The 13084-nt window shown below is 42.6% G+C and overlaps 1 protein-coding gene across 1 annotated transcript in view; it reads right to left on the reverse strand.

Moving 5' to 3' along the window:
* CFAP44 (cilia and flagella associated protein 44) overlaps positions 1–13084 on the reverse strand; it is a 256160-nt gene that overhangs the window by 157712 nt on the left and 85364 nt on the right. The window lies entirely within an intron of this gene.

Genomic DNA, 13084 nt, shown 5'->3' on the forward strand with positions numbered 1-13084 from the left:
TCACCCCAGTAATCTCCTCTATGGTCACTTACCTAACACCAGATCACCCCAGTAATCTCCTCTATGATCACTTACCTAACATCAGATCACCCCAGTAATATCCACTATGGTCACTTACCTAACATCAGATCACCCCAGTAATATCCGCTATGATCACTTACCTAACACCAGATCACCCCAGTAATCTCCCCTATGACCACATACCTAACATCAGATCACCCCAGTAATCTCCACTATGATCACTTACCTAACTCCAGATCACCCCAGTAATATCCGCTATGATCACTTACCTAACATCAGATCACCCCAGTAATATCCGCTATGATCAATTACCTAACATCAGATCACCCCAGTAATATCCGCTATGATCACTTACCTAACACCAGATCACCCCAGTAATCTCCCCTATGACCACATACCTAACATCAGATCACCCAGTAATCTCCACTATGATCACATACCTAACACCAGATCACCCAAGTAATCTCCCCTATGACCACATACCTAACATCAGATCACCCCAGTAATCTCCACTATGATCACTTACCTAATATCAGACCACCCCAGTAATCTCCTCTATGGTCACTTACCTAACATCAGATCACCCCAGTAATATCCGCTATGATCACTTACCTAACACCAGATCACCCCAGTAATCTCCCCTATGACCACATACCTAACATCAGATCACCCCAGTAATCTCCACTATGATCACTTACCTAACTCCAGATCACCCCAGTAATCTCCTCTATGATCACTTACCTAACATCAGATCACCCCAGTAATATCCGCTATGATCAATTACCTAACATCAGATCACTCCAGTAATCTCCTCTATGATCACTTACCTAACACCAGATCACCCCAGTAATCTCCTCTATGGTCACATACCTAACATCAGATCACCCCAGTAATCTCCTCTATGGTCACTTACCTAACATCAGATCACCCCAGTAATCTCCTCTATGGTCACTTACCTAACATCAGATCACCCCAGTAATCTCCTCTATGGTCACTTACCTAACATCAGATCACCCCAGTAATCTCCTCTATGGTCACTTACCTAACATCAGATCACCCCAGTAATCTCCTCTATGGTCACTTACCTAACATCAGATCACCCCAGTAATCTCCTCTATGCTCACTTACCTAACATCAGATCACCCCAGTAATCTCCTCTATGGTCACTTACCTAACATCAGATCACCCCAGTAATCTCCTTTATGGTCACTTACCTAACATCAGATCACCCCAGTAATCTCCTCTATGGTCACATACCTAACATCAGATCACCCCAGTAATCTCCTTTATGGTCACTTACCTAACATCAGATCACCCCAGTAATCTCCTCTATGGTCACTTACCTAACATCAGATCACCCCAGTAATCTCCTCTATGGTCACTTACCTAACATCAGATCACCCCAGTAATCTCCTCTATGGTCACTTACCTAACATCAGACCACCCCAGTAATCTCCTCTATGATCACTTACTTAACATCAGATCACCCCAGTAATCTCCTCTATGGTCACTTACCTAACATCAGATCACCCCAGTAATCTCCGCTATGATCACTTACTTAACATCAGATCACCCCAGTAATCTCCTCTATGGTCACTTACCTAACATCAGCTCACCCCAGTAATCTCCTCTATGATCACTTACTTAACATCAGATCACCCCAGTAATCTCCTCTATGGTCACTTACCTAACATCAGATCACCCCAGTAATCTCCGCTATGATCACTTACTTAACATCAGATCACCCCAGTAATCTCCTCTATGGTCACTTACCTAACATCAGATCACCCCAGTAATCTCCTCTATGATCACTTACTTAACATCAGCTCACCCCAGTAATCTCCTCTATGGTCACTTACCTAACATCAGATCACCCCAGTAATCTCCTCTATGATCACTTACTTAACATCAGATCACCCCAGTAATCTCCGCTATGATCACTTACCTAATATCAGATCACCCCAGTAATCTCCTCTATGATCACTTACCTAACATCAGATCACCCCAGTAATCTCCTCTATGATCACTTACTTAACATCAGATCACCCCAGTAATCTCCTCTATGGTCACTTACCTAACATCAGATCACCCCAGTAATCTCCGCTATGATCACTTACCTAACATCAGATCACCCCAGTAATCTCCTCTATGATCACTTACTTAACATCAGATCACCCCAGTAATCTCCTCTATGGTCACTTACCTAACATCAGCTCACCCCAGTAATCTCCTCTATGATCACTTACTTAACATCAGCTCACCCCAGTAATCTCCTCTATGGTCACTTACCTAACATCAGATCACCCCAGTAATCTCCTCTATGATCACTTACTTTACATCAGATCACCCCAGTAATCTCCGCTATGATCACTTACCTAATATCAGATCACCCCAGTAATCTCCTCTATGATCACTTACCTAACATCAGATCACCCCAGTAATCTCCTCTATGATCACTTACTTAACATCAGATCACCCCAGTAATCTCCTCTATGGTCACGTACCTAACATCAGATCACCCCAGTAATCTCCGCTATGATCACTTACCTAACATCAGATCACCCCAGTAATCTTCTCTATGGTCACTTACCTAACATCAGATCACCCCAGTAATCTCCGCTATGATCACATACCTAACATCAGATCACCCCAGTAATCTCCTCTATGGTCACTTACCTAACATCAGATCACCCCAGTAATCTCCGCTATGATCACATACTTAACATCAGATCACCCCAGTAATCTCCTCTATGGTCACTTACCTAACATCAGATCACCCCAGTAATCTCCGCTATGATCACTTACCTAACATCAGATCACCCCAGTAATCTCCTCTATGGTCACTTACCTAACATCAGATCACCCCAGTAATCTCCGCTATGATCACATACCTAACATCAGATCACCCCAGTAATCTCCTCTATGGTCACTTACCTAACATCAGATCACCCCAGTAATCTCCGCTATGATCACATACTTAACATCAGATCACCCCAGTAATCTCCTCTATGGTCACTTACCTAACATCAGATCACCCCATTAATCTCCTCTATGGTCACTTACCTAACATCAGACCACCCCAGTAATCTCCTCTATGATCACTTACCTAACATCAGATCACCCCAGTAATCTCCTCTATGATCACATACCTAACATCAGATCACCCCAGTAATCTCCGCTATGATCACTTACCTAACATCAGACCACCCCAGTAATATCCGCTATGATCACTTACCTAACATCAGATCACCCCAGTAATACCCGCTATGATCACTTACCTAACATCAGATCACCCCAGTAATCTCCGCTATGATCACATACCTAACATCAGATCACCCCAGTAATCTCCTCTATGGTCACTTACCTAACATCAGATCACCCCAGTAATACCCGCTATGATCACTTACCTAACATCAGATCACCCCAGTAATATCCGCTATGATCACTTACCTAACATCAGATCACCCAATATCCGCTATGATCACTTACCTAACATCAGATCACCCAATATCCGCTATGGTCACTTACCTAACACCAGATCACACCAGTAATCTCCTCTATGGTCACTTACCTAACATCAGATCACCCCAGTAATCTCCGCTATGATCACTTACCTAACATCAGACCACCCCAGTAATATCCGCTATGATCACTTACCTAACATCAGATCACCCCAGTAATATCCGCTATGATCACTTACCTAACATCAGATCACCCCAGTAATCTCCGCTATGATCACATACCTAACATCAGATCACCCCAGTAATATCCGCTATGATCACTTACCTAACATCAGATCACCCCAGTAATCTCCGCTATGATCACTTACCTAACATCAGATCACCCCAGTAATATCCGCTATGATCACATACCTAACATCAGATCACCCCAGTAATATCCGCTATGATCACTTACCTAACATCAGATCACCCCAGTAATATCCGCTATGATCACATACCTAACATCAGATCACCCCAGTAATCTCCGCTATGATCACATACCTAACATCAGATCACCCCAGTAATATCCGCTATGATCACTTACCTAACATCAGATCACCCCAGTAATCTCCGCTATGATCACTTACCTAACATCAGATCACCCCAGTAATCTCCGCTATGATCACTTACCTAACATCAGATCACCCCAGTAATATCCGCTATGATCACATACCTAACATCAGATCACCCCAGTAATATCCGCTATGATCACTTACCTAACATCAGATCACCCCAGTAATCTCCTCTATGATCACTTACCTAACATCAGCTCACCCCAGTAATATCCGCTATGGTCACTTACCTAACATCAGATCACCCCAGTAATACCCGCTATGATCACTTACCTAACATCAGATCACCCCAGTAATATCCGCTATGATCACTTACCTAACATCAGATCACCCAATATCCGCTATGATCACTTACCTAACATCAGATCACCCAATATCCGCTATGGTCACTTACCTAACACCAGATCACACCAGTAATCTCCTCTATGGTCACTTACCTAACATCAGATCACCCCAGTAATATCCGCTATGATCACTTACCTAACACCAGATCACACCACTAATCTCCTCTATGATCACTTACCTAACACCAGATCACACCACTAATCTCCTCTATGATCACTTACCTAACATCAGATCACCCCAGTAATATCCGCTATGATCACTTACCTAACACCAGATCACACCACTAATCTCCTCTATGATCACTTACCTAACACCAGATCACACCACTAATCTCCTCTATGATCACTTACCTAACATCAGATCACCCCAGTAATATCCGCTATGATCACTTACCTAACATCAGATCACCCAATATCCGCTATGATCACTTACCTAACATCAGACCACCCCAGTAATATCCGCTATGGTCACTTACCTAACATCAGATCACACCAGTAATCTCCTCTATGGTCACTTACCTAACATCAGATCACCCCAGTAATCTCCGCTATGATCACTTACCTAACATCAGATTACCCCAGTAATCTCCTCTATGATCACTTACTTAACATCAGATCACCCCAGTAATCTCCTCTATGATCACTTACTTAACATCAGATCACCCCAGTAATCTCCTCTATGATCACTTATCTAACATCAGATCACCCCAGTAATCTCCTCTATGGTCACTTACCTAACATCAGATCACCCCAGTAATATCCGCTATGATCACTTACCTAACATCAGACCACCCCAGTAATCTCCGCTATGATCACTTACCTAACATCAGATCACCCCAGTAATATCCGCTATGATCACTTACCTAACATCAGATCACCCAATATCCGCTATGATCACTTACCTAACACCAGATCACACCAGTAATCTCCTCTATGGTCACTTACCTAACATCAGATCACCCCAGTAATATCCGCTGTGATCACTTACCTAATATCAGATCACCCAAGTAATTTCCGCTATGATCACTTACCTAACACCAGATCACCCCAGTAATATCCGATATGATCACTTACTTAACATTAGATCACCCCAGTAATCTCCTCTATGATCACTTACCTAACATCAGATCACCCCAGTAATATCCGCTATGATCACTTACCTAACATCAGATCATCCCAGTAATATCCGCTATGATCACTTACTTAACATCAGATCACCCCAGTAATCTACTCTATGATCACTTACCTAACATCAGATCACCCCAGTAATCTCCTCTATGATCACTTACCTAACATCAGATCACCCCAGTAATATCCGCTATGATCACTTACCTAACATCAGATCACCCCAGTAATATCCGCTATGATCACTTACTTAACATCAGATCACCCCAGTAATCTCCTCTATGATCACTTACCTAACATCAGCTCACCCCAGTAATATCCGCTATGATCACTTACTTAACATCAGATCACCCCAGTAATCTCCTCTATGATCACTTACCTAACATCAGATCACCCCAGTAATATCCGCTATGATCACTTACTTAACATCAGATCACCCCAGTAATCTCCTCTATGATCACTTACCTAACATCAGATCACCCAAGTACTATCCGCTATGATCACTTACCTAACATCAGATCACCCCAGTAATCTCCTCTATGATCACTTACCTAACATCAGATCACCCCAGTAATCTCCTCTATGATCACTTACCTAACATCAGATCACCCCAGTAATCTCCGCTATGATCAATTACCTAACATCAGATCACCCCAGTAATATCCGCTATGATCACTTACTTAACATCAGATCACCCCAGTAATCTCCTCTATGATCACTTACCTAACATCAGATCACCCCAGTAATCTCCTCTATGATCACTTACCTAACATCAGATCACCCCAGTAATCTCCGCTATGATCACTTACCTAACATCAGATCACCCCAGTAATATCCGCTATGATCACTTACCTAACATCAGATCACCCCAGTAATCTCCGCTATGATCACTTACCTAACATCAGACCACCCCAGTAATCTCCTCTATGATCACTTACCTAACATCAGATCACCCCAGTAATCTCCGCTATGATCACTTACTTAACATTAGATCACCCCAGTAATCTCCTCTATGATCACTTACCTAACATCAGATCACCCCAGTAATCTCCGCTATGATCACTTACTTAACATTAGATCACCCCAGTAATCTCCTCTATGATCACTTACCTAACATCAGATCACCCCAGTAATCTCCGCTATGATCACTTACTTAACATTAGATCACCCCAGTAATCTCCTCTATGATCACTTACCTAACATAAGATCACCCCAGTAATCTCCGCTATGATCACTTACCTAACATCAGATCACCCCAGTAATCTCCGCTATGATCACTTACCTAACAACAGATCACCCCAGTAATATCCACTATGATCACTTACCTAACATCAGATCACCCCAGAAATCTCCGCTATGATCACTTACCTAACATCAGATCACCCCAGTAATCTCCGCTATGATCACTAACCTAACATCAGATTACCCCAGTAATCTCCGCTATGATCACTTACCTAACATCAGATCACCCCAGTAATCTCCGCTATGATCACTTACCTAACATCAGCTCACCCCAGTAATCTCCGCTATGATCACTTACCTAACATCAGCTCACCCAAGTAATATCCGCTATGATCACTTACCTAACATCAGATCACCCCAGTAATACCCGCTATGATCACTTACCTAACATCAGATCACCCCAGTAATATCCGCTATGATCACTTACCTAACATCAGACCATCCCAGTAATATCCGCTATGATCACTTACCTAACATCAGATCACCCCAGTAATCTCCGCTATGATCACTTACTTAACATCAGATCACCTCAGTAATATCCACTATGATCACTTACCTAACATTGGACCACCCCAGTAATCTCCTCTATGGTCACTTACCTAACATCAGATCACCCCAGTAATCTCCGCTATGATCACTTACTTAACATTAGATCACCCCAGTAATATCCGCTATGATCACTTACCTAACATCAGATCACCCCAGTAATCTCCGCTATGATCACATACTTAACATTAGATCACCCCAGTAATCTCCTCTATGGTCACTTACCTAACATCAGATCACCCCAGTAATCTCCGCTATGATCACTTACCTAACATCAGACCACTCCAGTAATCTCCTCTATGATCACTTACCTAACATCAGATCACCCCAGTAATCTCCGCTATGATCACTTACCTAACATCAGATCACCCCAGTAATATCCGCTATGATCACTTACCTAACATCAGATCACCCTAGTAATATCCGCTATGATCACTTACCTAACATCAGATCACCCCAGTAATATCCGCTATGATCACTTACCTAACATCAGACCACCCCAGTAATATCCGCTATGATCACTTACCTAACATCAGACCATCCCAGTAATATCCGCTATGATCACTTACCTAACATCAGATCACCCCAGTAATCTCCGCTATGATCACTTACCTAACATCAGATCACCCCAGTAATATCCGCTATGATCACTTACCTAACATCAGATCACCCAATATCCGCTATGGTCACTTACCTAACACCAGATCACACCAGTAATCTCCTCTATGGTCACTTACCTAACATCAGATCACCCCAGTAATCTCCGCTATGATCACTTACCTAACATCAGACCACCCCAGTAATATCCGCTATGATCACTTACCTAACATCAGATCACCCCAGTAATATCCGCTATGATCACTTACCTAACATCAGATCACCCCAGTAATCTCCGCTATGATCACATACCTAACATCAGATCACCCCAGTAATATCCGCTATGATCACTTACCTAACATCAGATCACCCCAGTAATCTCCGCTATGATCACTTACCTAACATCAGACCATTCCAGTAATCTCCTCTATGATCACTTACCTAACATCAGATCACCCCAGTAATCTCCGCTATGATCACTTACCTAACATCAGATCACCCTAGTAATATCCGCTATGATCACTTACCTAACATCAGACCACCCCAGTAATATCCGCTATGATCACTTACCTAACATCAGACCATCCCAGTAATATCCGCTATGATCACTTACCTAACATCAGATCACCCCAGTAATATCCGCTATGATCACTTACCTAACATCAGATCACCCAATATCCGCTATGATCACTTACCTAACATCAGATCACCCAATATCCGCTATGATCACTTACCTAACATCAGATCACCCAATATCCGCTATGGTCACTTACCTAACATCAGATCACCCCAGTAATATCCGCTATGGTCACTTACCTAACATCAGATCACCCCAGTAATCTCCGCTATGATCACTTACCTAACATCAGACCACCCCAGTAATATCCGCTATGATCACTTACCTAACATCAGATCACCCCAGTAATCTCCGCTATGATCACATACCTAACATCAGATCACCCCAGTAATATCCGCTATGATCACTTACCTAACATCAGATCACCCCAGTAATCTCCGCTATGATCACTTACCTAACATCAGACCATCCCAGTAATCTCCGCTATGATCACTTACCTAACATCAGCTCACCCAAGTAATATCCGCTATGATCACTTACCTAACATCAGATCACCCCAGTAATCTCCGCTATGATCACTTACCTAACATCAGCTCACCCAAGTAATATCCGCTATGATCACTTACCTAACATCAGATCACCCCAGTAATCTCCGCTATGATCACTTACCTAACATCAGATCACCCCAGTAATCTCCGCTATGATCACTTACCTAACATCAGCTCACCCAAGTAATATCCGCTATGATCACATACCTAACATCAGATCACCCCAGTAATCTCCTCTATGATCACTTACCTAACATCAGATCACCCCAGTAATACCCGCTATGATCACTTACCTAACATCAGATCACCCCAGTAATATCCGCTATGATCACTTACCTAACATCAGATCACCCAATATCCGCTATGATCACTTACCTAACATCAGATCACCCAATATCCGCTATGGTCACTTACCTAACACCAGATCACCCCAGTAATCTCCGCTATGGTCACTTACCTAACATCAGCTCACCCCAGTAATATCCGCTATGATCACATACCTAACATCAGCTCACCCAAGTAATATCCGCTATGATCACTTACCTAACACCAGATCACACCACTAATCTCCTCTATGATCACTTACCTAACATCAGATCACCCCAGTAATATCCGCTATGATCACTTACCTAACATCAGATCACCCCAGTAATATCCGCTATGGTCACTTACCTAACATCAGATCACCCAATATCCGCTATGGTCACTTACCTAACATCAGATCACCCCAGTAATCTCCGCTATGATCACTTACCTAACATCAGATCACCCCAGTAATATCCGCTATGATCACTTACCTAACATCAGACCATCCCAGTAATATCCGCTATGGTCACTTACCTAACATCAGATCACCCAATATCCGCTATGGTCACTTACCTAACATCAGATCACCCCAGTAATCTCCGCTATGATCACTTACCTAACATCAGATCACCCCAGTAATATCCGCTATGATCACTTACCTAACATCAGATCACCCAATATCCGCTATGATCACTTACCTAACATCAGATCACCCAATATCCGCTATGGTCACTTACCTAACACCAGATCACACCAGTAATCTCCTCTATGGTCACTTACCTAACATCAGATCACCCCAGTAATCTCCGCTATGATCACTTACCTAACATCAGACCACCCCAGTAATATCCGCTATGATCACTTACCTAACATCAGATCACCCCAGTAATATCCGCTATGATCACTTACCTAACATCAGATCACCCCAGTAATCTCCGCTATGATCACATACCTAACATCAGATCACCCCAGTAATATCCGCTATGATCACTTACCTAACATCAGATCACCCCAGTAATCTCCGCTATGATCACTTACCTAACATCAGACCATCCCAGTAATCTCCGCTATGATCACTTACCTAACATCAGCTCACCCAAGTAATATCCGCTATGATCACATACCTAACATCAGATCACCCCAGTAATATCCGCTATGATCACTTACCTAACATCAGATCACCCCAGTAATCTCCGCTATGATCACTTACCTAACATCAGCTCACCCAAGTAATATCCGCTATGATCACATACCTAACATCAGATCACCCCAGTAATCTCCTCTATGATCACTTACCTAACATCAGCTCACCCCAGTAATATCCGCTATGGTCACTTACCTAACATCAGATCACCCCAGTAATACCCGCTATGATCACTTACCTAACATCAGATCACCCCAGTAATATCCGCTATGATCACTTACCTAACATCAGATCACCCAATATCCGCTATGATCACTTACCTAACATCAGATCACCCAATATCCGCTATGGTCACTTACCTAACACCAGATCACCCCAGTAATCTCCGCTATGGTCACTTACCTAACATCAGCTCACCCCAGTAATATCCGCTATGATCACATACCTAACATCAGCTCACCCAAGTAATATCCGCTATGATCACTTACCTAACACCAGATCACACCACTAATCTCCTCTATGATCACTTACCTAACATCAGATCACCCCAGTAATATCCGCTATGATCACTTACCTAACATCAGATCACCCCAGTAATATCCGCTATGATCACTTACCTAACATCAGATCACCCCAGTAATATCCGCTATGATCACTTACCTAACATCAGATCACCCCAGTAATATCCGCTATGGTCACTTACCTAACATCAGATCACACCAGTAATCTCCTCTATGGTCACTTACCTAACATCAGATCACCCCAGTAATATCCGCTATGATCACTTACTTAACATCAGATCACCCCAGTAATATCCGCTATGATCACTTACCTAACATCAGATCACCCCAGTAATCTCCTCTATGATCACTTACTTAACATCAGATCACCCCAGTAATCTCCTCTATGATCACTTATCTAACATCAGATCACCCCAGTAATCTCCTCTATGGTCACTTACCTAACATCAGATCACCCCAGTAATCTCCGCTATGATCACTTACCTAACATCAGATCACCCCAGTAATATCCGCTATGATCACTTACCTAACATCAGATCACCCAATATCCGCTATGATCACTTACCTAACACCAGATCACACCAGTAATCTCCTCTATGGTCACTTACCTAACATCAGATCACCCCAGTAATATCCGCTGTGATCACTTACCTAACATCAGATCACCCAAGTAATTTCCGCTATGATCACTTACCTAACACCAGATCACCCCAGTAATATCCGATATGATCACTTACTTAACATTAGATCACCCCAGTAATCTCCTCTATGATCACTTACCTAACATCAGATCACCCCAGTAATATCCGCTATGACCACATACCTAACATCAGATCACCCCAGTAATATCCGCTATGATCACTTACTTAACATCAGATCACCCCAGTAATCTCCTCTATGATCACTTACCTAACATTAGATCACCCCAGTAATATCCGCTATGATCACTTACCTTACATCAGATCACCCCAGTAATCTCCTCTATGATCACTTACCTAACATCAGATCACCCCAGTAATCTCCTCTATGATCACTTACCTAACATCAGATCACCCCAGTAATATCCGCTATGATCACTTACTTAACATCAGATCACCCCAGTAATCTCCTCTATGATCACTTACCTAACATCAGATCACCCCAGTAATATCCGCTATGATCACTTACTTAACATCAGATCACCCCAGTAATCTCCTCTATGATCACTTACCTAACATCAGTTCACCCCAGTAATATCCGCTATGATCACTTACTTAACATCAGATCACCCCAGTAATCTCCTCTATGATCACTTACCTAACATCAGATCACCCCAGTAATATCCGCTATGATCACTTACTTAACATCAGATCACCCCAGTAATCTCCTCTATGATCACTTACCTAACATCAGATCACCCAAGTACTATCCGCTATGATCACTTACCTAACATCAGATCACCCCAGTAATCTCCTCTATGGTCACTTACCTAACATCAGACCACCCCAGTAATCTCCTCTATGATCACTTACCTAACATCAGATCACCCCAGTGATATCCGCTATGATCACTTACCTAACATCAGATCACCCCAGTAATCTCCTCTATGGTCACTTACCTAACATCAGATCACCCCAGTAATATCCACTATGATCACTTACTTAACATCAGATCACCCCAGTAATCTCCTCTATGATCACTTACCTAACATCAGATCACCCCAGTAATCTCCTCTATGATCACTTACCTAACATCAGATCACCCCAGTAATCTCCGCTATGATCACTTACCTAACATCAGATCACCCCAGTAATCTCCTCTATGATCACTTACCTAACATCAGATCACCCCAGTAATATCCGCTATGATCACTTACCTAACATCAGATCACCCCAGTAATCTCCGCTATGATCACTTACCTAACATCAGCTCACCCCAGTAATATCTGCTATGATCACTTACCTAACATCAGATCACCCCAGTAATATCCGCTATGATCACTTACCTAACACCAGATCACACCACTAATCTCCTCTATGATCACTTACCTAACATCAGATCA

This window comes from Ranitomeya imitator, chromosome 3 (genome assembly GCF_032444005.1).
Source record: "Ranitomeya imitator isolate aRanImi1 chromosome 3, aRanImi1.pri, whole genome shotgun sequence".
Lineage (NCBI taxonomy): Eukaryota > Metazoa > Chordata > Amphibia > Anura > Dendrobatidae > Ranitomeya > Ranitomeya imitator.